Below are 24,239 nucleotides of genomic sequence, written 5' to 3' on the forward strand. Positions count from 1 at the left end.
CCAATATAAGCAAAGAAAAATCGCACAACTCATTTCTCAGACAGTGAACAGCCCATCTAAGACTAGTTTCTAAAGAAGCTACTATCTGATTATTGAATTTTGTTCAAAAACAAGAATGCCCAAGTCTGGAGGTTATGCTCGAGAACCTCCTTCCTCTGCCTCTTCAATTTTACCATATTTCCCTCTTCACTGGAAATGGAGGCTGAACACAATTTTGTTTCTGTCTAATCTGTACAGTCACTAGCAACTCCACCGTTCTCCTCCCATAGCTATTCCCCACCTCTTTTCTATTTATAGTTTTAAATATTTAGCAAAGACTCGACTTGTTTTAATATCCTCAGCAAAGTCTAATTCCATTTAACTTCTGGCAAACCTCACTTTCTGTTTATGCTTCTTGACCTTGAAGATGCATCTCTCCCTCCCAAGGAGACTTCCTCCCGGGGGGATCATAGGTTCTTCTCTGGGTTTTCTCCTGGGCAATAGGTATTTCAAACTTGATGAGCAAGACGGGATGAACCAGTTGACTCCTAACCCTTTGCTGCAGAGAGATTAGACAAGAGCAGAGTTTTCAAGGCGACAGGGAAGCAGGAAACCTCCCCTGCAGCCCGCACACTTCAGCAGGGGGTTGTTTACAACCCACCACGTACCTCCAGGGCCCACTATCCACAAACAGCCTGAGCACAAACTGCTCCAAACAAGGGGCTTTTGCTGCACCTACCATCCCGCTTGTCTCAAGTGCAACTCAAACAGCTGCTTTTTGAAAATCTAGCCCATGTTTCAGGTTTTAATGTAAACACCACACATCTTTCTTTAAAAAAATATTTTTATCAGCTTAAAGAAATCTGACATTTCTATGTCTTAAAACTAGGACCAGCTACAATAACGACAGGAATTTAAAAGTGACAAATATATCTTTAAAATTCAATTTACCTGTGTCCAAGTCAAAATTACAGGTGTTCAGCATTTTCAAAGAAGGCAGTGAGAAAGCAGAAATAAAAAAATGCAAGTTTCCAGCTAACAGCTGCAACATAACATCCCAAACATTTTGCCTAAGCTTTTCTTTTGCGCTGGGAGTTTTGCAACTCATTTTTATTTCTGTCAACATTTTAAACTTCTCAGATGGATTATGTTGTAACTAAATGGTTTTAAGCAATGGGTGAAACCACAGTAAGTAAATGACAGGAGGGTTTGGCTCCTCATGCATTTTTAAGCATCTCTTTGTCAGCTGTTGTTTCTCTGCAGCAACAGTTAGAAAGTTGATAGACTTTAGTCAAAAAGACTCCCAATTTCTTAATTTCCATTTGCTTAAGCAGATCTTCTTTCTGGTTGCTTTGTTTCTCTGTTAACTATGACACTGCTATCTTCCAGCTCATCCACCTGACTGTAACCTGTAACGATGCTGATGTGTATTTACTGCAGCTGGCAGCTTTCACCTTAACATGCGGCTGCCTGGGACACGAACACGCCGCCGTGTCCACGGTGTGCGGTTGTCCAGTGGAATTACCCCCGTGGGACAGGTAACAGAGCTCAAGCACAGCTAAATGCTATAAAACAAGACACAGATTCTGAGAAACAGAAGTGGAGTGGAAATACAACTGTGCTACCTCTCTGCTCTCGTCATTTTTAATTAAACAATTATCCTCCAGCTAAACAGAGATTTTAAATAAGTAAATTGATGACAACAGTTACTAACTCCGTTTTTTCCCCATAAACGGAATGTTATTTCTATGACAAATACTGCATAGTCATCTGCAGCACAATTTTACATCTGAACAATCTGAAGAATAGAGAAGAAAAGCTTATAAAAAATATATCCTCCTATATAGTGGAAATAGCACAACTCACAGCTATTGCTGAAACACAATCCAGGGCTCGCGCTGCCATTCATAAACTGTTCCATTTGAATATAGAGCCTGGAATGAATTTCATCCTCGTGTTCAACCAGTGAACCACAGTTTATCACAGAGTGGTTCTTTTCTCAGTTTCAAAACCACATCCCCAGTCTTTTTCCCTGTCAAGTCCAAAGGAGATTAGCAGACTGCTCTGAGGGATCAGCCACGAAGAGAAAACGCAGCAGAATCCAACTGCCTAGAGACACAAAGAAACAAATGCAGTTGTGTGTCTCATGATTAAGATAAAAAACAACCTAGTGAGCACATCCCGCTCCCACCAACCCTGCCCTAAACTGGGGGAGGCCCAGGAAGGCCCTTCCACAAGCCCGGCTTAAGCAGGGGCCGGGTCTCGCCCGTGCTGCTGCTCTGCCCTCCTCACCCCACACCGGCCGGCACTGCTGCTGCCACACAGTGCGAGCGCCACCCTCCCTTTGCCAGCTTTCCCTCCTTTGCCCGCTGCAAAACAAGAAACAAAGCACCAGCCATGCCCTATTTGCCAGGAGGAGGACTTCGACCTTGCATTTCCAAATGGCAACATGCCAAAAGACGTTTGGTGCCTGTGCAGTCACCTTGCTACATACCTCTTTCTTGGCTGCTACTACTGCTCCCGAAGTTTCCTCCCAAAGACTGCCAAGGCCAAGCTCTATGAGTCATCCTGTGAATAAGGTCTAACTATTGAATTATTTCTCAAATATCTTCCTTTCTTTTTTTTCCTTTATTTGCTGTCTTCCATTATTCTTCCTCACTTCTTCTCCTCCTTAAACACCTCTTTCCCCTCACATCTCCTGCTTCCCAGCTTTGCTATAATTGGACATGCAGGCAAGACAGCTCTTTGGATTGAGATAATGGCTCAAGGGCAAGCACTGTACAGCCCTTGCAAATGCACTTCTTGAATAGTGAGGTAGAAAATAGAGAAGTCTGCAGAGCTGCCTACTCAGGCTCACTGTCTATGACCTGATCAGCTGCTGCATGCATATCACAGCTCTAATACACACAAATAGCCCAAAACCTGTCTGTAGCTACAAATAGCCTAAAACCTGTCTGTAGCTATGTGTGCGTGCACTCTTTATAAAGGAGACTTTGGTTTCTGTTAAAAGAAAAGAAAATAGCTAGAAAGCTTTATAGAAGGTTGCAAAGGTGGCAGGGGCAAATGAACTCACACAAAGGTATCTGTCACAGTCACGTTCTCTGAGGCGTCTAGGTTATTAATAGAGCCTCTGACATGGGATTGCAAACACATGATCAAACTATGCTTAGGCAGGGGAAACAAAGCTCAGCAGTAAATTATGAACCGCTTCAAAACCAACATTAGTTGGAAAAATAACACGGGGAAGAGAAAGTCCTCTCAAATATGGTTCTACTGAAAGTCTCAAAGCCACAATGCACAGACACTCTCCTCTCATCCTGTCGGTTCCTCCATTTTTTTGTCTCTTATTCTTTGTCTCTCACCTCTCTTCAGCACTCTCTTGTTGAAGAAACACCACTCAAAGCCTCCAGACTCCCACATTGATTCACTCTGCCCTAGCAAGGCCAATTCTCCCACAGAGCAGAAGGACATCTTGGTCTCAGTTTTCCTTTCCATCTAAAGGGAAAACTCTTTACAATTCTCTCTGCAATGAAATAGCTATGAAGGTCTGTCTGAAAAAAAGAAAATCCTTTCCTGATCTGGAAAAAAATAATATTCTTTTAACCCACAGGGCTTTAAAAATAGTTTGGTGATGAATTATTCTGGCACATACAACAGCACCGAGTACACAGGGAATATGGACTTGTAAAGGTGCTCAATGTGAGTTCTGCTTTTGTAACACTCAGGACATTAGCACTGGAAGTCCATGGGACCTCTGGACTTCTGCAAACATTGGCCTTAGACACCCGATACACTGGTGGAGGACATTTCCAGGCATCTGATTCTTTTGTGGAATTTCCGCACTCATCCAGCTTTTATTTCAGTGGAAGTCAAAATTGTTCCTTAGAGTTTGCTCATGTCTTTATACAATTAGTCACCTAAATACGTCAAAAAACCCTTATGCCGGGGGCACTTCTGCCCTTGGCCAATGCTTTCACCTCCAAACTGGGTCATCACATCTAGCCTTTTCTCATCCTACTCCAGAATGAGTTACAACAGGGACTAACAGAACTAGCATGACAACAGCCCCAATACAAATTTGCCACCTTACTCACTACAAATCCTACCATTTTCTGGTTTGGTTGTTACTATATCAATCAATCAAAAAAAAAAAAAAACTGTTTCAGAATAATATCATTATTTTCCCCTGAATGACGTTTTTTAGGCAGACTTGCCTCCATTCTCTTAAAAATCTTGGATAAAATTAGAATCCTCCATGTGGGTGGGAGATAAAACTCCCAAGCTCCTAGTGACTTCTTTACTATTTGGAGTCTCCACATACAATTCATTCATTCATTCATACATGCGCACAGGCTGCATCCTATCTGTGATTCCCTCATGGACAGACTGAAGGCTTGTGAGCTGACTCTTTTCAGGCAAGGGCAACTGTATCACACTTTACAGAGCTCTGAGGCCCACCTCATTTCCTTCTTTTATGCCATGTCAAGTATTTTATTGGTCCAATATCTCACTTCTTTTATCCTGCCTGCATAAGAGAAGCAAATACTTCACATGCTATTAGATTTCAAAATCTAATCATTAGTAATGAAATTTCTTAATGCCTAAGACTCAGTTTCCTATCAGTTTCTACCCTCCCACCTCCCCCCTCAAAAAAAAAAAAATCTGACATTTGAAATTGGTTTAGTTGCTGAAAAAAACAACAAAAGTTTTGTAACAAATGAAAACAGAAAAAAAGGCATTAATTCATTCATCACTCCAACCGTTACCCTGCTCCAGCCACATACAGAGGAATGCAGCCAGCCCTAGGCGGCTGCTTCTCATACAAAGCATAGAATCAGGCCGTAACAAAGAGCAGGAAGAATGATTTTCTCTTCTTATCCATATGCTTTCCAGACTAGGGCCAACAGGGGATTTGCTAAGGGATTTACTGATAAAAATGCAGCTTTGTCACATTTGTCAGACCTGAAGCTGTCATGGCAACACAACCCATCTGTTAATGAGCCACTGTCACAGGGCAGTCTGGCCAAGCTGATAGATCTGCGGCTCCTGTTCAGTAGAGTGCAGCAGTGAAATGGCCTAGTCGGCTCTAAAGTCATCTCCCAGCTGCTGCTAGGGTCCTACAACCTTTTATTTGGGAAACACCAGTGCCTACGGGTCTAAAAAGAAAAAAATTACTGGATTCCCCTCTACAACAATGTGTTGTTTGCTTGCTTTTAGATCAGACTGAAAGTAAACGTTGTTGAAGTGGTAAGCGTTACACTGGGGCTGAAGCCTGGGTTTTGACCTCACTCCTCTTCTGTGGCTGCGCGGGAAGGCGACCCTTCATGGAGCAGCAGGCTGCAACTCTCCTTCAGCAAGGCTCGCTTCCCTCTTGCGCAGGTAGCCGCGGGCTTCTCCGCATCTAGTCCTAGCCCTGCCTTTTCACACGGCTCAGGAGCAGTGAACGTTTCTTCTCTGTTTCTCATGACAAATCGTTTTTGACAGTAAACACCTTAATACTTCTACCAGCCAGTATCTCTTGGTACCCATGGAGACAGCAGGAACTTGTCTTTCTCAGAGCCAGCAGTGGCTGCTGTGTTGCCAGTGGGGCCAAGGGATGCCCCATGGCAGATGTTAGCAAGTCTGAGGTCACTCACGTCACCCACAGAGCATCTGCAAAGCTCTTACCCGCAGGAGCGCTGTGGAATCCCTGACTTCATGCAGACACAGCGAGTGCAGGAGAGCGGGATCAGTAACTGACACCCGACGTCGCTGCTGTGCCCGAGGCAAGCGACAGGAACTCCAGCACTGCCAGGAAAGCAGCAGGTCTGTGAGAGGCTGGGCACACACCGGCACTGTGCTGCTAGCAGAGGGAGAACAAAACTCCGGGCTGGATCCTCAGCTGATCCAAACCGGCCTGAGAGTGTTTCATCTAAGGTGAAATAGGCATGGTTGAGCTCGGAAGGGACCTCTGGAGATCACCTAGTGCAAGCCCTCGCTCTGCGGCCCCAAGGACATGGTGTTCAGGCAGAGGATAGAGGCAGAGCACAGCAAAGCGGGATCAGTAGGGAGCTCACCTCTGCATGCGCTTTGGCAGCACCCCTTCGCACTGGGAGCAACCCTTCATGCCCTGGGAATCGCACTGTTCCCAAATCTGGGGCCAGAACTGGAGTCTCATGTGAGGGAAGGGGCACCTGACATCTGGCAGGCGCTGTGCAGGGAGCAGGCACTCTGGCTTACTGAGGATGAAAGAGGTGGCCAGGAAGCTCCATGTGCCAGTCCAGGGAATGTTCCCACTCCATCCGCAGCCTACTCAAACTTGCTATTGCCAATAGAAGAGCAGTGGGGAAAAGAAAAGGGTTCTCCTCGGGTCTTTAATGCTCCCACAGGGCAGTCTACTGCCCTGCACATGAGGAGTACGACAGGATCAGTGCAACACTGAAACTCTGTCTCTGATGTGTGACAGGGCAGGTCTCATCCAGAGCAGCAGCTGATCACACAAAACATATTCACTGTCCCAAAATATTTTTTTTTTCATTCTTCCTTCTGAAACCTTTTTCCATGTTCTCCAAAACAGGGATGCACTGGGATGAGTCCCCTGAAAATAATGTTCAGGCAGATCTCTGAATTGTGATTCAGCCCCTTCCCTAGGCCAACGGCCCAGGAAACAGGAGTGGAGCTCGACCAGGAAACGCGAGGAGATGAATGTGACGGGCTGAGCAGAGCCTGGGTTTGAAAACGCTGGCAACAGAGTGGCAGGAAGATGGACAAATTTTTTGGATAAACAGGATTGTGCTCCACATCAGAGATGCTGTTTGTAACTTTAGTCTGTGCTTTCTTAGCCTGTCACTCTTGACAACTCAGTCATAAAGCAGCTCTCTGGAATATTCTGCTCAAATTAATCACTCTGAGTTATTTTCCTTTTAAAACTAATAACAGGAGGTCTGCACAGACCTGAGAGAGACATGGGAACGTGAATTGTGCAGCTGCAAATGTTTCCATACTGCTGAAGCTTTCAGTTGCTTTTTGCTCTCTACTGAGGGGGCATGGAATAGCATTGCAGGGAGCTGCTCTTGAATTGTCAGAGTTGTCCGACAGCATGTCCGTAACATGGTAAATGTTCAATGATGCCTTTCAACTTTTAAGCATGTTTGAAAGGGGGAGTGTTCTGGTCACAAAGCAGCAAGCTTAGCTGGACAGGAGCATCATAGGATTTGATGGCTTGTATCCTTCGCGTGCCAGCTACACAAGGGATGCCAAATTGTCTTCTTGCTGTCGGCAGAAGTTTCAGCCTTCGATTCATCTTCTTGTTATCAAACTGCAACAGAATAGGGGGAAAGAAAGGTCCAACAGGGGAACAGTGCCTCTGACAGATGGGCAAACGGGCCTCCTTTGAGCAGCCCCACACATACAACAGCTTGGCTCCGAGCTGGCACAGGGGATTAACACTTCATGAGGTCTTAACCCAGAACAAGAGCCAGCCCTGGAGAAAAGCCAAGCGTGCCACACTCCACTAACTCCTAAGGGTACTTTGTTGTTGTCACGTGAGCCTTAGAACAACCAGGAGGCTCTGCTCAACACAGCTGAGGGCTGAAGCGCGTCTGCAAAGTCTACAGAGGTAACAAGGACAGCACCTGCCTCTCCCACGTCTGCCTGCAGTTAGTCCTGCCACAGAGCTTGGTCTCCACCGGCAATAGCTTCACCTGTAGCCTGGAGAAACAACCACAAGAACAACAACAACAAAAAACTTCTCAGACTTTCAGCTGCAAGATGAAGTTTAAATCCCAGACCGGAAGCCTTAATTATAACAGATTTGTGTGAAAGTTGCCAGATCTCTCCCTGCTCTGTGAGCAGGGCTGTGCCAAGAGCCTGCTTTGTGTCACACTAGCAACAGCGTTAAGTTCAACAAAGCAACTAGGTCAAAGATGCAAAGGCAGACCAGAGATTACTGACTAGCACTAATGCCTGCACTGTAGGCAGGACCGCACTGCAGTCACCCCCAGGTTCTTGATGTAAGTCGAGGTAGCCACGCTCATACCCAAGGGGTGTTCCTCACAGCAAATCCTCCATACTTCAGCTCCTGCCCCTTAAAAAGTCACTCCAAGGCCCCATGACTAGAGAGCAACTTGAGGGGAGCCAATAGCAAGCACTATCTGTTCATTTGTCTACAATTTAAACCAACTTAAACACAACACAGGGAAGATTTGAGCTTCCTCAGGGCAGCTCTTCTGAAGAGACGTGCTGCTGTTTCAGTCACCCAGTGCAACCTTTGCAAGCGTCTGCTTACATGTAACGAATATCACTCATATTCGAGAATTTAATAGTGCATCTGCCTGTACCTGCAAACCAGGTGCTGCTAACATCACCCCACCTTCAAAGAAAACAGCAGAAACAGACAGCTGCACTACTCTCTACAGCTTTAAGCAAACTTTCCCCAAGAAGAGAGACTGAAAAGACTGGAGTTATTTAGAGAAGGAAATAACAGCAGAAACAAGTACTGAATAACATAGAGAAAATCAGCCCAGACAGCCTCAGCAAGGCAGCGTGTTTCCAGCTAATAAAGATAAACCTGTGCCAATATAACAGTTAACCTGGAACGTGGAGCAACAAGGACACACCAGGGCAAAGTACATTTCCAATCTATGGAGGAGCAGTTACACAAAAAGTGCTCTTAAGCACAATAAATGAAGTAATTAAGCATTATAGCTCTTATACTCTTTATAGCATTATGTATGTAAATTCCTCATTAGCTAATCCGGGGGTGGGGGGTAAAGTATTTCCATTATATCCATTCACTTTCCTTCTAAGTTCGGCAAGACAGGACACCACTAATCTTATCAGAAGAGACCCATTAGCCTCTGGAAAACGGAGAGACACTAACTAGCCACAGCCAGAACATGGGCAAACAGCCGCCTATCCACCAAAGTGGCTGCACAAGCCCAACAAGGAGTTTTATGTCAGGATAACAACATAATGCAACTCTCCAAGACACATAACCACACTTACAGAGCAGGCGGTCCAGCAGGCTGTACACCATGGGCTAAAGAGCATGGATGAAGCTCAGCAGCTGATCCCCAAAGCCCCCACATCTGTACAGGCTGCTTGAAGGGATCCCCGCACACTCCTGGTGTAACAGCATCTGCCTTGACTTCTGTTCATCCTCTTAATAAATAAGAGGTGCAGTGTGCCAATGCCTAGGTGTTATACCCAGCCATAACAGCTAAGCAAGTAGATACCATTTGGTATTTTTGTAATTACACTTAACTTTTTTTTTTTTTTTTTTTTTTAAATTTCCCACTGGTCCGGTTATACATGGGGAATGTGGCAGTTCAGAATGTGAAGACGCATGGATATTATACTAAAGGAGTATGGAAGTGGTGCCTTGCGTCACTTGTCAAGGCAACGTGTAAATACTACAGCACAGACCACTGAGGGAGACGCCGCTTGTCCAGAAACTCCAGGAGGGAGCTCGCCAAGCTTCCTACTGCCTTGCACCATAGGACAGAAGCTCCAGAAAGCAGCTATTGCCTCTGGGATGCCTCCATTTTGGGAATGCCCAGCTTGGCACAGCTTGCAGACATCTTTCAGGAAGTACAAACTGTCAGTAAAATGCAAGGACTTAAAAACAAAGGCTCCATTTTTTTGGCATTATAATCATTTTGTATTTCAGAAATTTTTGCAACTGATAACATATTTTCCTAAATGCTCCTTAAACTTGAGTAATTAGCACAGCATTCCTTGTTAATGTGAAAATGGTTCACATTAGGACATCAGCTCCACAGATATTTCATTTCTGTTTGAGCATGGCACAAGGATTCCTTATTTAACTGCTCGTAACCATCAAACAGCTGGTCGAATCATTAGATTTTCCTTAATCAGGCTATTAATTGACATCTCTAGCAGCAGTACTTCATTTAGAGAAAAAGAAGCTGATCAAATGTGGTAGGAAAGCACATAAAATGTTACACTGCGCTGATTAGCTGCTAAACAGGAGATGGGAGCTGTCAGTCTGAATGCATGTTGTGCAGGATTACCTGCTCCTTAACAGCCTGCTTCTCTCCCATGAAGTACTCTACTGACACATCACAGCAAGAACAATTGTTTGTCCTACTAGAATCCGCCTGGAAATCATCCATGAGGTACAGCAGATACTGTCATTTAAGAAAGAAATAATTTGCAGGTGTGCACAGAAACACACAGACACACACACGTAATGGCCTTTTGTGGGAGGAAAGGTGGCCCAGAGGGATGTGATTTCCCTTCCCTGCCCTTTTCCCTTCCAGAAGGATTACAGCAGGAAGCGGAATAGGCACCACGGTCATCTCGGGGCGTGCTAGCAGGCACGCCACAGCCGGGCACCAGGGTCTGCCATTGTTTGCTGCCATACAAAAGAGCTTCTGTCTGGGAAGTTCAAGAAAGAAAGCCGAGAGCCAGCGGCCTGGTCCTGCAGTCAAAAGATCGAAACAGAGGCCGAGAAGTTCTCAAGCAGAGGCTGCTCTGATGCCCTTTGAAGTTGACGGGAAAACTCCCATGGCCTCCAGCGCGCACTGGATCATGCGCGAAACGCACAAAAGGCAGCACAGCATAAAAGTAGAAACTAGTGTGTGAGAGAGGCCAAGACGCAGCAAACGAACATTAATCACCCTCCTCTCGCAGCGCCAGCCACGCCATCCTTACGCTGGCTGCCGGTTACAGTGTTTAGCCAACATGCCAGAGGAAAGGAGGAAAGTGCCACTTTCAATTGCTGGATTTATTAATTTAAAAGCTCTTCACCTTCGCCCTCTCTGCCCCAAAAAGGTGAGTTTCAAACTATGAGAAACAGAGACCACTGAAAACCTTACCAAGAACAACTCTACCGGTGTCATCTCTTCAGAAGCAGCAATCTGAGACAAAGCCCAACCCAGAAGAAACTCGCAGCACATTCTGCAACCAGCCACTCAAGCACTCCAAGTGCTCGGAGCTTCCAAACTCTCCGCTTAATTAAGATGCAATTAACTTGCACTCAAAAAGAAAGAAATGCCTGCTGAACTCTGTAACACTTCCATAGTATTTTCATGAATACAGCAATAATTGTACTGGTTTAATTTTGGCATTTTCCAGGCCTCCATGAAGTTTTCTGGGAATTAATTTGTCAGAAAAAAATTAAGAACTTTGTGCAGACTTTGCACAATATTTGCAACAAAGAGGCAAAGTGTCGTTTTTACAGAAATGCAGGACATTTCTTCTTTCCCGGGCTAATAGAATCCAACTGTTGCTGCATGACATCATTCCCCAGAGCTAGGGAATCCAAGCTAGCCCAGGCAGGGAGTAAACACCGCAGGAAAAAAAAAGCTCCTAAGCGAGAGGAAATAACACAAAAAGGCAATTTTTGTTACCTGAAACTTGGAGCACTTTCCTTCCCACTCCATTCTCAGATTTGTATTTCCCAGACAAACCTCTGCCTTATGTGAGGCAATCGGAAAAGCAGACGTTTAGCGGCTAATACCTGCTGTGCTTCCCACAACTCCTTCGTATGACCTTTCGCAGCACTGATTCCAGCAAAATGATTGCAGAGCACACAGACCGGCCGGGCCAGTTGTCATGGAGATCTCGCGCTCTCTCTCTCTCCCTCTCTCTTTCATACACACGCGCACGCACACATACACATGCAGACTTAAACAATCCTGGGAGGCATCCACAAAACAGCATGCCTTTTCAGCAGCTCCGTTTTTTGAAACATTCCACCCCTCCTCCAAGCCCTCCCTTGAGTCAGCCCAGGAAGCCAGGCTTTGGTCATGAATCGATTGTTGAAGTAAGAGATATCACATTTTAAGGGAGGGGGAAAAAAAAAAAAAAAAAAACCCCAACACAAAACTTGCACTTTTTTCCCCCAGGAAGGAAAACAGAAATATTTGCATGCCAAAGCTTTGAAGTAGAAGCAAATGTACTTCACTGAAACCTGCAGGCTGTTTCCCTTTGCCGGGCTTGTTCCAAATGCGCGACCTGAATGCACGGGGGCTTCGCTGCACTACAGCCCCGCGGGGCGCTCTGCTTACCTGGCGGCGCTCGCGGCGGCTCACTGGGCACAGGGCTTCGTGCTGCTCCTGCCCGGCTGCCCCAGTTCTCTCATGATTCTGTATCAAGCAGAAAAAGCTGCAGGTTAGAAACACACGGCAAAGAAGTGCAATTCATGCCCCCCCCCCCGCCCCCCTCCCAGAAAAGTCAAGTTTAGAAATTTTCTCCTAACAATTCTAAAATTATGTGCCTCTTCCCCCAAACCACTATCTCCCAGTCAGAGCAGAAACCCGTTTCACTGACATCTGAGAATACAAGAACTGATTAATTTAACATATTCACTGGCACCATGGTTTCAAAACAAAACTAAACATAAATGAATACACACAACATTTTTTTCCCTCAACAAAAAAAAAATTGTAAACATCCTATCCCAGAAACGTCCTATATAGGAAAGCATGGACTGATAAATGAGGAGGGGAAAAAAAATCTTTTCAAAAGGGAAGGAAAAAGAACATTTAATAGGAAAATACAATCAAAAGCACACAGCTCAGAAGAACAGCACCGTGCCTACAGTTGTTACACTCTGGGAAATGGTTTGGAGTTATTCTTCAGAGAGTTTAACCAGAGGCAGTCAATCAAAGTTTTAAAGCTTCATAAAAGATATTAAAGGGACTGCATGATTCTGCTTTCCACAACACACAATATAAGCAACAGTCCCCCTAGTGGGCATAAAAACACAGAGCTGAAAATAAGAACCAGGCAGGACCAAATAGGAAATCACCCCATCTACTTCTTCTCCATCATCTGCCTCATTACGCTGTTCCGGTACCCACCTACACTTACCCAAGATCCTCAACAATTTTTGCAGCCCTAGGAATATAGGCCATTACCAGCAACATAAAACAAAATGAACATTTACAGTGATTTTTACCATATTTAAGGGACATAACACAAGAAAAACGTTTACGTTCGTGATATTACATAACCAACACAGCTAGGTTTATATAGGAGGAGACAGAGAAGAATTTCAACATACTTCTTTTCCAGTTACACTTGTAGCATGAATTTTCTCAAACAGATGTCATGAAACAGGCCTAGAAGACTCTGAGACTACTTGGATGTCTTATGGGAACTTGCCTCTATGCACAGCTATGGTAAAATATCAACTATCCTAGTGCACCTTTCTTGACTCTGCTCCAAAAATGCTGGGAATAACAAAGGTCCAGCCAACTGCCCGGGTCATTCTGCTTCTGCCACCTCGCATGGTTCCTTGCGTCGAGAGCACTACCCCAAACTACATGAGAAATATTTCACACAGTTACCAAAAAGCACCTTACAGTGGTGACTGTAATACAGCCGCCCCAGCTGCCAGGAACACAGTAGGAGCTGATGCGGCGTCACATTGAATAGTTTCTCTGGAAGGGGCCCATTCTAAGGTCCTTTGATACATATGTCAGAGAATCCCTGCAGAACTACAGGAATCCAGTAGAAAAAAAAATCGGACATTTTTGCTTTAAAAACAAAAAAATCTTCAGTTCAGGCCTGAGCTAAACTCACTACATGCTGCAGGTGGACAGTTGGACAGTTTCAGCAGTGTAACTGGAGGAAAAGTGTGGGTAGGAAAGTCCTCCCAAGAAGGAAGATTTTTCCCTATATTGTTGCAAAGGGAAGGTTCAGCGATGCCCGATTTAAAAACACAACTTATAATTCATCAAGGGACAAGTAAGTCTCATCTCAGAATTTCTGAAGATCCCATATATCCCACTCCAGCATGTGTCACAAAGCAAGGGAACATGCACATTAGCATCTGTAAACAACCAAAAATGCTGCCTGCGGTATATACATATATACACACACAGTTAGTCAGGAGTTGCAGACAAAACAAGAGTACTTAAAATCCAGTATGCGTGCACAAATATTTGAGCACAAAACATAGCAGCAAATAGCACAGCCTAAACTTTGGCCTTGGGCAGGAAACTAGCACAGAGGACCCCAGACAGGCACCTTTCTATTCTGAGCCTCATTAGTGTACTCCTAAACCATTTCTTGCCAAAAGCCAAATATGTAGTTCCGGCTGGCCAGGGCGAAGCAGGGAACCGCTTCCATCTTTTAACTTCTTCCTGGCTGTGTTTTTTCTGTGGCAGCATAAGCACCTCAGGACAGCATACAGGACCACAGGAAAGAACATGAATGTCTTGCATTAAATCAACTACAAAATGCCTACTGAAAAGCAGCATGGCTGCACGGTGATCAAAAGCTCATGGAACACGTGTCCTTACCCCTGCAGCAGCAGAAGGACCCATCCCTGACACGTGGTCAAGGTTTAGCTTCCTATGGCCGCAGTGCTTCCCAGCCCACAGGCATGGCTGCGCACCCAGGCAGTGGCGCAGCGGGATACCGGCCTCGCGGCCTGCCGGAGCGGCCACGGGGCACGAGCAGCTCCCTCTGCGAGCACCGAGCTGCTTTGCTGAGCACTTTTCAAAGCAAGCAGCCGTCAGCAGGGAACGGAGAGCAAACAAACCAAATTTGCTGTGAAGTGGCTCAGGAAGTCTTACTGCTTTTGCCAGCTAAAAGCACAGCATCAACTTGGGGGTTTAGAAAGACAAGAACAGAGATGGGCTGCAGCCTGACTCGGGCACAACAGCTCCACAAAGATTTAGTGGGTATAAACTGCAATTAACCACTGCACCTACCTACCAACATCAGGGATGTTTTCCTTCCTTTTCTTTAAGGAAAAAAAATATTTATCTAAATTCCATATAAAATTAATGATGTAAAATTATATAACTGCATTTCTCCCTCCTCAAATGACCTTTCTGACTTCTACAGGTGCCTCTCCTTCTTTCCCATAAGCAACAAACATATTACTTTCTAATTTCTCTTCCTACTACTGTCACCTCTACTGTCCAGTTACCATCAGTGACCTCACTGGACAGAAACCTAGTTAAACCAGATAAGCTCAAGACAGCATAAAGCTGAAGCCTCAGCACCCTTGTCCCCCACGGGACAGATCCTGTGGGAAGGCGGGTGCCTGCAGCTCCTGCTCACCTCACTGGCAGAGCAAGGAATTAGCTGGCACTTCCGCATCCCCAGGCACTGACTTGCAGAGACATGGAAATAAGGGAAGAGATGAGTTTGTAACCTAACTCTAGATAAACTGTGCTCCTTACTTATTGTTTAAAGGCTCAACACTCACAACTCTTACTCAGGACATCAGCGACTTCCAGAGCAGATGAGGAAGAGACACTGAGTCCAGCACTGCATTCACCCGAGCAGCCCCACACCACTTTCGAGGGCTGCACATTAGGGGTCCTTCATCTTTCAACACCCCAGCACAAGAGCACAGCAAGGTAAGTGCCACAAAGTGACACCTCTGATCCCCAAAACATTACTGAAGTGAATAAAACTCCTACTGGCATCAATGGGACATTGATTTCAATTTAGTGGGACATTAATTACCATTTGGCCTAACTAAATCAGGCCCAGCTAGAAGCACCTTACCACAGTAAGCAGCACAGACCCTGCAAACATTCAAGCAAAGGAACGATCCCAGAGGTGAGAGAACTCCCCATTTTAGTGGGACAGCATAGGTGTAGGCCTGCTATCAGCCACCTATGAGCAACTTGTTCCCTTCCTCCATTTCAACGTCAGATCCACTACCCATAATATTTCCACAACTCTCATTTCTAGCAGGACAATTAAAAACTTTCATCATGTCTTTTAATAGCCCAACGAGGATCGTGGTTGAAGCACTGAACTGATTTCACTAACCCAGAAAAAAGTATATACATACACATATGTGTGTTTATAGGAAATGACTAATCATAGCTGTGCACTTTTTGAGCCGCTGCCAGACCCTTTATGGCCCTTTATCCCATTCCAGTTGGATCTCGTTTTGCAAAGGAAAGCCTGCCTGCCATCCACGGCGCTGAGCTCGACTTCTCCTCGGGGCGCAGGACAGCAACTCGCCGAGGCTGCCAGCGACCGAGTGAAAGGAGGGCACATCCGTACCCGGGGAGTCAGGACAGGAACTGACCAGCTCCTGTGAATGAAGGAAAGCGGCTTTACTATGTGGATATTGGGGGTTCGTTAGGCTCCAATCCAACACAATATTTAAACATGGACTTCAGAAAAACTTAAAAATATTAAACAAGTGCTAAAATGTTTTACCAAAGAGATGCCTTAGTAGTGCTGCATATTTCAGAAAGGGCAGATGGAAAGAGTTTTTATTTGGTTATTAAGGATTTAAGATAACAGGGACACACTCCCCATGTTCATTTTACCAATGAAGTTGAAAGCAAACAGCTGAGCAATACACTGAATAATTCCTTAATAAAACAACTTTCAGCCTGAACAACACAGAATTAACTCGTGTAAATGCCTGGTTTGAGAATTATCCATACCTATGATCTGATTCATGACAGCAGACACATATTACAGCTCACCCTGCTAGGAAAGCAGCGCAAAGCCAAACAAGCCCCAGAAACTGGCTCTGGGCCCAGGCGGCCCATTCAGCCAGCCCTCAACATCCCAGTGCTGCAAACTGTTTCAGCTGGCACCAGGCCAAGGCACAGGCCAAGCTGCAGGGATAACCAAAGGTGGGAAGCTCATGGAAAAGGGTCCTCCTGCTCCCCAAGCCTCCTGACCCAGCCCTGTCTGCAACCCATCTGCACTCCAGTCAACACCCTTCCCACGCATGGTTGCGCTCCATCCAAGGGATGGCCAAAAAGGAGAGGCAGGAAAGTGTAAGCCCGAAACTGGAGGGAGAGGGGATGCTCCTGTGGGAACACCATTGATTCTGCACAGATACAAGAAGAAAACATTGCCCTTTGTAGGTGTTAATTCCTTCCCACACCTTCTTTTTTCTTCCTTTTTAAACTGCAAGTATTGCCATCAAACCAGGTTTTATGATCTGAGAAGAGGGACAGATGAGATAAGCAGGCTTCCTCCAGAACTGGCTGTATCAGAAAAGATGTTAATGAGTTATTGCAAATTACACAAGAATTCTGATTTGATCCTATGTAAATGTAAGATAGCACAACACAGCTTGCTTAAAAGCAGCATTAATAAAGTGAAAGGCAAAGGACAAGTTTCTATTGCCCCTGTTCACAGCATACAGCTTGTAACACAACATCCTTCTTGTGGGACTAGTTGGCAATTTAAAAAACAGAGCCCTTCACACCTGAAGTCATAATGCAAGCAAGACTCACAAGATTATAACTCATGGAGGAATAAGTTTTGCGCACAACCGAGCTGCAAAACTCTGACTTAATGGGAGCAAAGAGGCAGAATCCTTCTCAGAGCATGTAAACAATTGGAAAAGACAGCTCCTTTAGGTCAAATCTCCACCAGAAAATGTACTTTTCAAATAGTTGCCAAGGCAGCTCTTTCGGGGGGGGGAGAAGACTTTTACTTGGGTAGAACTACAAGGAGAAAGATGCTGTGAAGGACCCATCTCTACTGATACCTCGGCTATACAAAATAAATAAAGGAAAAAGAATCAAACAGTCAACAAAGCAATGGACACAAGGCCAAGTTTATTCAATAAGTCAACACTGTTTTCCAGAGCAGAACACGGATGGGGATTGCTCTCCCCTGCCATCCCCCACAAAGAGCTCATAACTTAAGTCAAAATGGAAAACAGAATAGCCCAAGGTTGAACACCCAATGAAACATCCCCTTGTTTTCATGAGACAAACACAATCAATACCACTGTGCTCCCTTTGAATATCCAAATAAGCAAACAGATAGATAAATAAATAGAAAAATAATGACAAAATGTCCTGCGATTTCTTTTGATCATCAGCTAGAAAAATGCACAGGAAGTTTATGCAACCCCCTCTGCCTGGATAGATCTTATCTTCCAAAGCCTGTTAGCCAAGAGGCCTAAAGGAAAAGGTCAGCCTAATGTTCCTTTGGGCAAAAAGCCGCAGCTTATCTGTGGAATAACTCCTGCACTTGGCTTCCTTTATTTTAGTGAGGACTTGAACCTCCAAGTCGGCCCGGAGACCCTGCGAGCGATCGGCCCTGCGCGGGGACGATGTTGTGGCCTCTGCCCCGCTCCTCAGGAGGGCCGGCTACGGCTCGCATCAGCCCGGCACCATCCCCATCACCTCCACGCCAGAGGTCTGAAAGCCAGCAACCGGACGTGTTTGCTTAGGCATATTAGCAGTTTGTCTTGCATATTGCTGTAATCATAACAGCAGGCAGATTTTTCAAGCCACAGACAATAAAGCTTTTTTCTTTGCTGTTTTGGATGCAGCAGATAAACAAAATATTGCTTTAAATATACACAGTTCCTTTCATTCATGGCCTCAGAGCACTTTGCAGAGTTGGGTAAATGTCACTCCCATGTGTGACTCGCTGGAACAAAGGAGTTAAGCGGCTTCGTGGGAGGCCACACAGTAGCCCCCTCATAAACGTGTGTGACCGAGCTCTCACCACCGGCCTCTGCTGCCTCCCATGAGGTTGTGTTTAAAGCCTGGAAGGCAATCAGGGTCAGCTGAACACCAAGGGATATCAGAACTCTTTTTCTTCCTGGAAAACAACTGGCTTGGACATGAGAAACACCTGAAATCAAGCCTTCCTTCTAGTTGTTTTCTAATGCCAAATATGAAAAAGTCAGTGACAGTGCAGTGCCCAGGACAACCTTGTGCAAAAGAAAAACAAAACCAGACTCTGCAGACAAAGACATTTGGAGACCTTTCTGTTGCATTTTTAAGTACCCCAGTGCTTCCAGGTCTTAGCAGCAAGCAGTCACACAGAGATGCTCAGAAGAGCTGCAATGCTGGTAACTCGAATTGCGGAGAGCAGCAGAGCACAGGAGCAGGGGCCAGGTTTGAGCCCTGCGCAGCTGCGTCTTGCTGCGACCAACGCCGTGTCCCCACAGAGCGCCCACCACGCTGGGGGCCCCGCCAGTCGCCTGCAGGCCGCTCCAGGGCTCTCGCTGGGTGGCATAACCGTCCCCTGAGCAACAACAGTCTTTGCATCACAGAGGAAGCTCGTCCCAGCTGGGGGGGCAGATCCAAGTTCCCGAACCCCAAATGAATTCCTTAAAAGCAAGGTCATCCTTCCCGCTGTGATTTTGTGCGCTCTTTCAAACAGAGCTAGGGGAAGCCTCTGGAAACAGCCTGACACACAGACAGGCAGGTCTCCTCACTCCCACTTTCAGCCTGCTGGGGAATCACACCCCTACCTGGCTCCGCTTCATCAGTAACACGATAGGCTAGAGTTTTAAAAAAAGAAAAAAGAAAAAAGAAAAAAAAGAAAAAAAAAAAACACCAAACCCACAGACACTGCTTTACTCTCATAAAAGCAGATGGCTCGGAGATAAGATTTTACCTCCTGACATTAAAAAGCATGACATCTTCTTTTAATTACAGTATTTCCCTTTTTGGAGACTAAAGGGAAGATCAAGAATGAACATTTTTTTACATCAAACCAAAAAGGGTGGAACTTGGGAAAGTCCCAGTACTTTTCTTCCAAGTCTGGGAAAACTATACAGCTTATATAGGCCAGGCCACAGTTATAGATATTTTTCCTTTAAAATGCTGGATAAAATCCACTTAGCCACATGATGCCGCCCATTGCTACACAGAGCTTTGTACATTGCTTTAAGGAGAAGGACAATTAATTCTGGAACTGTTGCTTGTTGCTCATACTGAGAAAATGGCGAAATCCTGCAATGTAGGTTGTGTGTGAACCCTTTAGCGTGCAAAGACCACACAGGAGCTTTGCACAAACACAGCAGAACGTTTGCAAGAGATGTTGCTGCCAGCGAAGAAGAGCTAGCAAAAGCTCTGCTCTTAAGTCATGCCTTCCAGGTAAGCCCTGCTCAGACCCGCGACATCTCAAGCAGCACATATGGCCCCAACCTCTCTAACCAACTACCAAAGTAGGACCAGGCTTCCGAAGGCAGTGACTATGTCCAAATACCCCCCCAAGAGTTTTGCCAGGATTTAAACACCTCACTTACATCTGTAATGCTGGCAGTTGTGCGTGTACATATAAACACAGGTTGGTGCCTACAATGCTGGAAGCAGCTTATGGAAAATTTGAATCTTAAGATGCAAATCATTAAGAGTATGCATCACAGCTCGCTTTGGGGAAAATTCCCCGTTCAAGAACAGACATGCTGATTACAACTCCAGTTTCCTAATTTCCTGATGTGTGTGAAAGCCCCACCAGCATCCCTGAGAGCTCTATGTTTACTGAACGCGTAAAGCGATTCAGTTTGCCGGAAGGATCCAGCGGGTTTTTGCACGTACAGGTAGAGGTGAAGCCTACCCTCTGAAGCCGGCTGGCTGGAGATACGACCCAGTAATCAGCCACAAGCATTCAATCTGCTTTTTGGTTGTGCCACAGACAGCACTACAACCTCAGACAGCTTTCTTCGTTAATAATGTAGTAGTAGTTTGGCTCTCTGAAGCACTGGCAAATTAGAGACAAGCAGTACTGCATCCATATAGCAGCTCGTAAGCTCACCATAAGCTTCACTCAGTATGCATCTTTTGTGCCATTATGTGCATTAACGAACCTGGAAGGCTACAAGCTTCCTGCTGATTAACTTGTGTCATATCTACTCCCCCAGGCTTACAAATAAGCAGGTTTTCTTAATCATTCCAACCTCTTAATTTATAAACACATAAGGCCCCATGGTTCAACAAAAGTAAATGCAGTCCTGAGCACAGGAAAGATACAGACTCTGATCCTTCCTGTCTGTACATGACATGAAGTGAGAACTTAGCACTATTTTTCTTTGGTAAACATTTAGCAGCAAGTCACACTCTAAAGTATCAGCCAATTCCACTGCAATATTAAAAAAAAATTAAAAAAAAAATCTAAGTCTACACTGGAAGTCATTTTTTAAATCTCCTCCCTTTCTGCGGGTTCAAAATAAACTGTACGGTACCCATCTTGCAAGGACTTGCATAGTGGTTCAACATTTCCTACAACTGCTGTTTTAACACCAGCTCCACCACAGTGTGATCTGGAAGTTATCCACGCAATTCCAGCATCTCACCTCCTCTAGAAGAGTCCCCAAGTGCAATTCACATCATTTGGGAACTGACAGTAAAGCTTTCAAAACAGAAGTTACATTCCCTGTTCCTCATCATCTAGGATAGTTGTGCCTTACAGAGCACCAGCAAACTGTTAAGATACAAGCAAAGCTACTTGTAAAAAACACAATGTCATTTTAAACCCTTTCTGAATGTCACTAATATGTTTGGGAAACATAACCCTCCTCTGCTGTCAGCCACACAACTGAATCAGCTTTCTGCTCTCTCCAGTGAAAGACCAAAAGGGAGAGGAAAAAAAAAAAAAAAGAACACATTTAGAAGATGGTATTAATATAATCCTCAGAAACAGTTTCATTAGACAACTTTAAAGTCATAAGCTGGACTACAAAACGGAAAAGAAACGCCGAGTTCTGCCATGCACAAGGTGAGGGCAGAGTCCCCTGGGTGCCATCTCCCGGAGGAGCCGGCGAGCCCCTGGGCGCACAAGGGCGGCAGAAGGCAGCGCGAGCGGCGCAGAGGAAGCTCCGTGGAAAGCGGAGCCGGCAGCCAAAGGCAGCCGAGGTGCCGAATGGAAGAGGCCGCTATGACTCACAGGCTCCAAGTCTAGTCGGTGAAAAATCTGGCAGAAGGGTGTTGTTTGACTATGTCTGTACATTCCTAAGAGATTTATAGCTGCTTATTAAATCATCTGTTCCTGTTAAAAGCTAAGAAACTGCACGTGTTTCACTGGATCGTGCATCTGCTAGAATAGACCTATTAACCACTAGTAGAGAATAGAGATCTTTCTACTGGGTGAGCTATTCCAAAGCTTTTAAGACCTCACTTGTGACAGGTAATAAAAGCTATCCAAGGGAGGAAGGGCTCTAGGAGGGATCTGAACCTGCTGCATCACAGGGTCTCCCTTTCTGGCATCTGTTTTGCTTGTGTAATCCTCAAAAGCAAATTGGCCTTTTGAGTGTCAGGTAGTTTCTACTGAAGAAAGGAAACAAATACCTCCTAGAGAGGAAAAAACCTACCAAGGAAATAGTGGTTTCTTCAAGAAAAGAACTGTTGGGACTTGAGATAGGGTTTCTGGAGTACTGTAGTTCACACAGTGCAGGGACCTCCTCTCCTCTGTCCCCCATGACCACCGCTAACCCTGGTGTTTCTTCCCAAATCTGATGGAAGAAAAGAAGGGGTTGTGCACAGCCCAGCTCCACTCGCCCAGATTGCTGCTTGTCCCCTCCAAGAGGCAAGGAGCATGGCCATGCTGGGAGGGATGGCCGGACACTGCCACCCAAGGGCGGCTCTTCTGCTACCTCTGAACACTCTTCGGAGCATCTCTGATGCTTCCCTTTACCATCCTCAGTCATTGAAAAAACCCTTGCACAAGCAAAAAGCTGTCCTCCCTCCTACCATCTCCCTTCCTCTAATTCCACTTCTGTTCCTTTCAACGTTAGGCAAATCCATAGCTTACATAGCCATCTCTGAAAGATAAGGTACAAAGATATTAAATAGAAACTATTTGCTGAAACACACATGGACTGATTGTCCCTAATTTCCAGAAGGCAGGAACATTTTATACATTTTTAATTAACCCCTTAAAAATAAACAAAAATCTAGGTATGTTTGCCAAACATTTGAGAATACAGAATCTCTTTATCCCTGGCTACATTAGTGTTGATATTGGAAGAGGGGCTTATTTTAGGAACACAGAAAATGTACCTCTTGCGCAGACCACTGACACGTCTTGCTCCAAAGTCTCCCTTTAGCTGTGGCAAAAGGCAGCACTAGCCGGGGCGAGTCCACACGAGTAGCTGCTTTCTGTCCATTTTTCCCAGTCCTTTGAGGACACACTGTGAGTAAGCACAAGAAAGACTTGCAAGCTTTCGCTACAGCCATGCCTAGCAGAAGAGCCAGCAGCTTGGGAGCTTGAGCCCCTTGCAGCAGCTCACGCACAGAGAGCGCCCGGAGTTGCAAGCGAGGGAGCCGAGCACCCCGCCGGGCCCGAGGGTGCAGCTGGGTCATGTTCACCAGCAAACACCACATGGGAGGAAGAAGGGATGGGTTTTTCAGCACATTTCTCTTTCATGGGTTTGAACCGCTGCCTTGTAAAAGTCAATTTGCTAAGAAACATGACAAGATAATGGTAGGTCCTGCTGAATCTGCACAGCTAGCTATGTTAAACTGATTTCTGCAGTAAATCATGTGCATTCTCAAAGCACAAAGACAGGGCTGTACAGCTCTGGGAGTTGTGTTACGCTGCACAAGTATTTTTGCCAGAAATGACAAAGTATGTGTCCTTATTTTTCCCCCCCTTTCTTACCTCTGTGTCAAACTATCCTCACATTAACACTCTAGCACACAGAGTGAATCTGATCTGCCAGAAAGCTGTATGAAAACTCGAGTTAAGTCAGCAGAGCTATAGACAACAAGCCCTGATCAGACAAGTATCTGACAACTATACAGCCCCCACCATCACAAGGTACCCACCTTTCACGGTCACTATGACTTCTGGAGCGTCAGCACAAAGTTAAGGTCGATGCAGTTCTTCTCCTCTTAAGAAAGCACTATTCTGGAAAGAAGTTATGAATTACAGCAATAGCCATGTGCAACACAGTGCCACATCTCAGCATATCGCCCAGCTCTGACTCCAGCTAAGCATACTTCTCAAGTCTCAGATGATGCTGATGTTAAAAACAAGTGTTAGTCAATCCTGGACAATCTTTGCATCCTGTGATTCCCCTCTCCCTCCTTCCTGGAAAGGTCATGATGCCTGCATTGCCTTCCTGCTTCCTGCTCCGGTGTGGCTGCCCCTGGCGCCAGGCACCACACAGTCACACCACTACCCACCACCAGTGCACTCAGAGCAGAGGCAGATTTGGGCCAGCTTGCTTGACATCAACACCCTCAGCATCACAACAATCACACACTCACCCCAGGCACACACACAGTACCAGAATACCTTTTTTTTTTTTTTTTTTTGGTTAAGCACTGCAGAAGAGAGACTTTAGCATGGATAGGAAGGAAGGAGTGACCATTGTATTGCACAGGCTTAAGAAGTGCACAAATACTGCTGTCCCCTCTCACTTCTTGCAGGAGGGAAGACCATCTGAGAACAGTTATGAGAACTACTGCAGCCTTCCAGACCAGCGTGAATTCCGAGTCAACCCTCCGGCAGGCTGCTTAAGAGTCAAGGCTTAGCTTTTAGGCATACGTTCAAGTACTTGGCTGAGGTGGGGCCCTTTTCAAGAGGATCCCACTCAACAGTTGCTCCAAAAAGAG

The 24,239-nt window shown here is 45.5% G+C and overlaps 1 protein-coding gene and 1 long non-coding RNA gene across 4 annotated transcripts in view; both read right to left on the minus strand.

The window, feature by feature from the left end:
- The window catches only part of ST5 (suppression of tumorigenicity 5), a 92,221-nt gene extending 80,210 nt beyond the window's left edge, over window positions 1-12,011 (minus strand). The window contains exon 1 of one of the 3 annotated variants that reach the window (XM_026034662.1): window positions 11,994-12,011. The gene's annotated coding sequence lies outside the window, so the exon portion shown is untranslated. Of the gene's footprint in view, window positions 1-11,333; window positions 11,459-11,993 lie in introns of those variants that run through there. The other 2 variants (XM_026034661.1, XM_026034663.1) reach the window with 2 other exon arrangements.
- Window positions 12,012-12,023: 12 nt separating this feature from the next.
- LOC112943484 lies at window positions 12,024-23,523 on the minus strand. The gene is made up of 3 exons (XR_003248600.1): window positions 23,448-23,523; window positions 22,680-22,810; window positions 12,024-12,071 (listed from the first exon to the last, which is right to left on the minus strand). It is a non-coding gene; the product is annotated as an uncharacterized LOC112943484 (long non-coding RNA).
- Window positions 23,524-24,239: the final 716 nt, after the last annotated feature.

This window comes from Nothoprocta perdicaria, unplaced genomic scaffold (assembly GCF_003342845.1).
Source record: "Nothoprocta perdicaria isolate Ctin4 unplaced genomic scaffold, notPer1 scaffold_15, whole genome shotgun sequence".
NCBI lineage: Eukaryota > Metazoa > Chordata > Aves > Tinamiformes > Tinamidae > Nothoprocta > Nothoprocta perdicaria.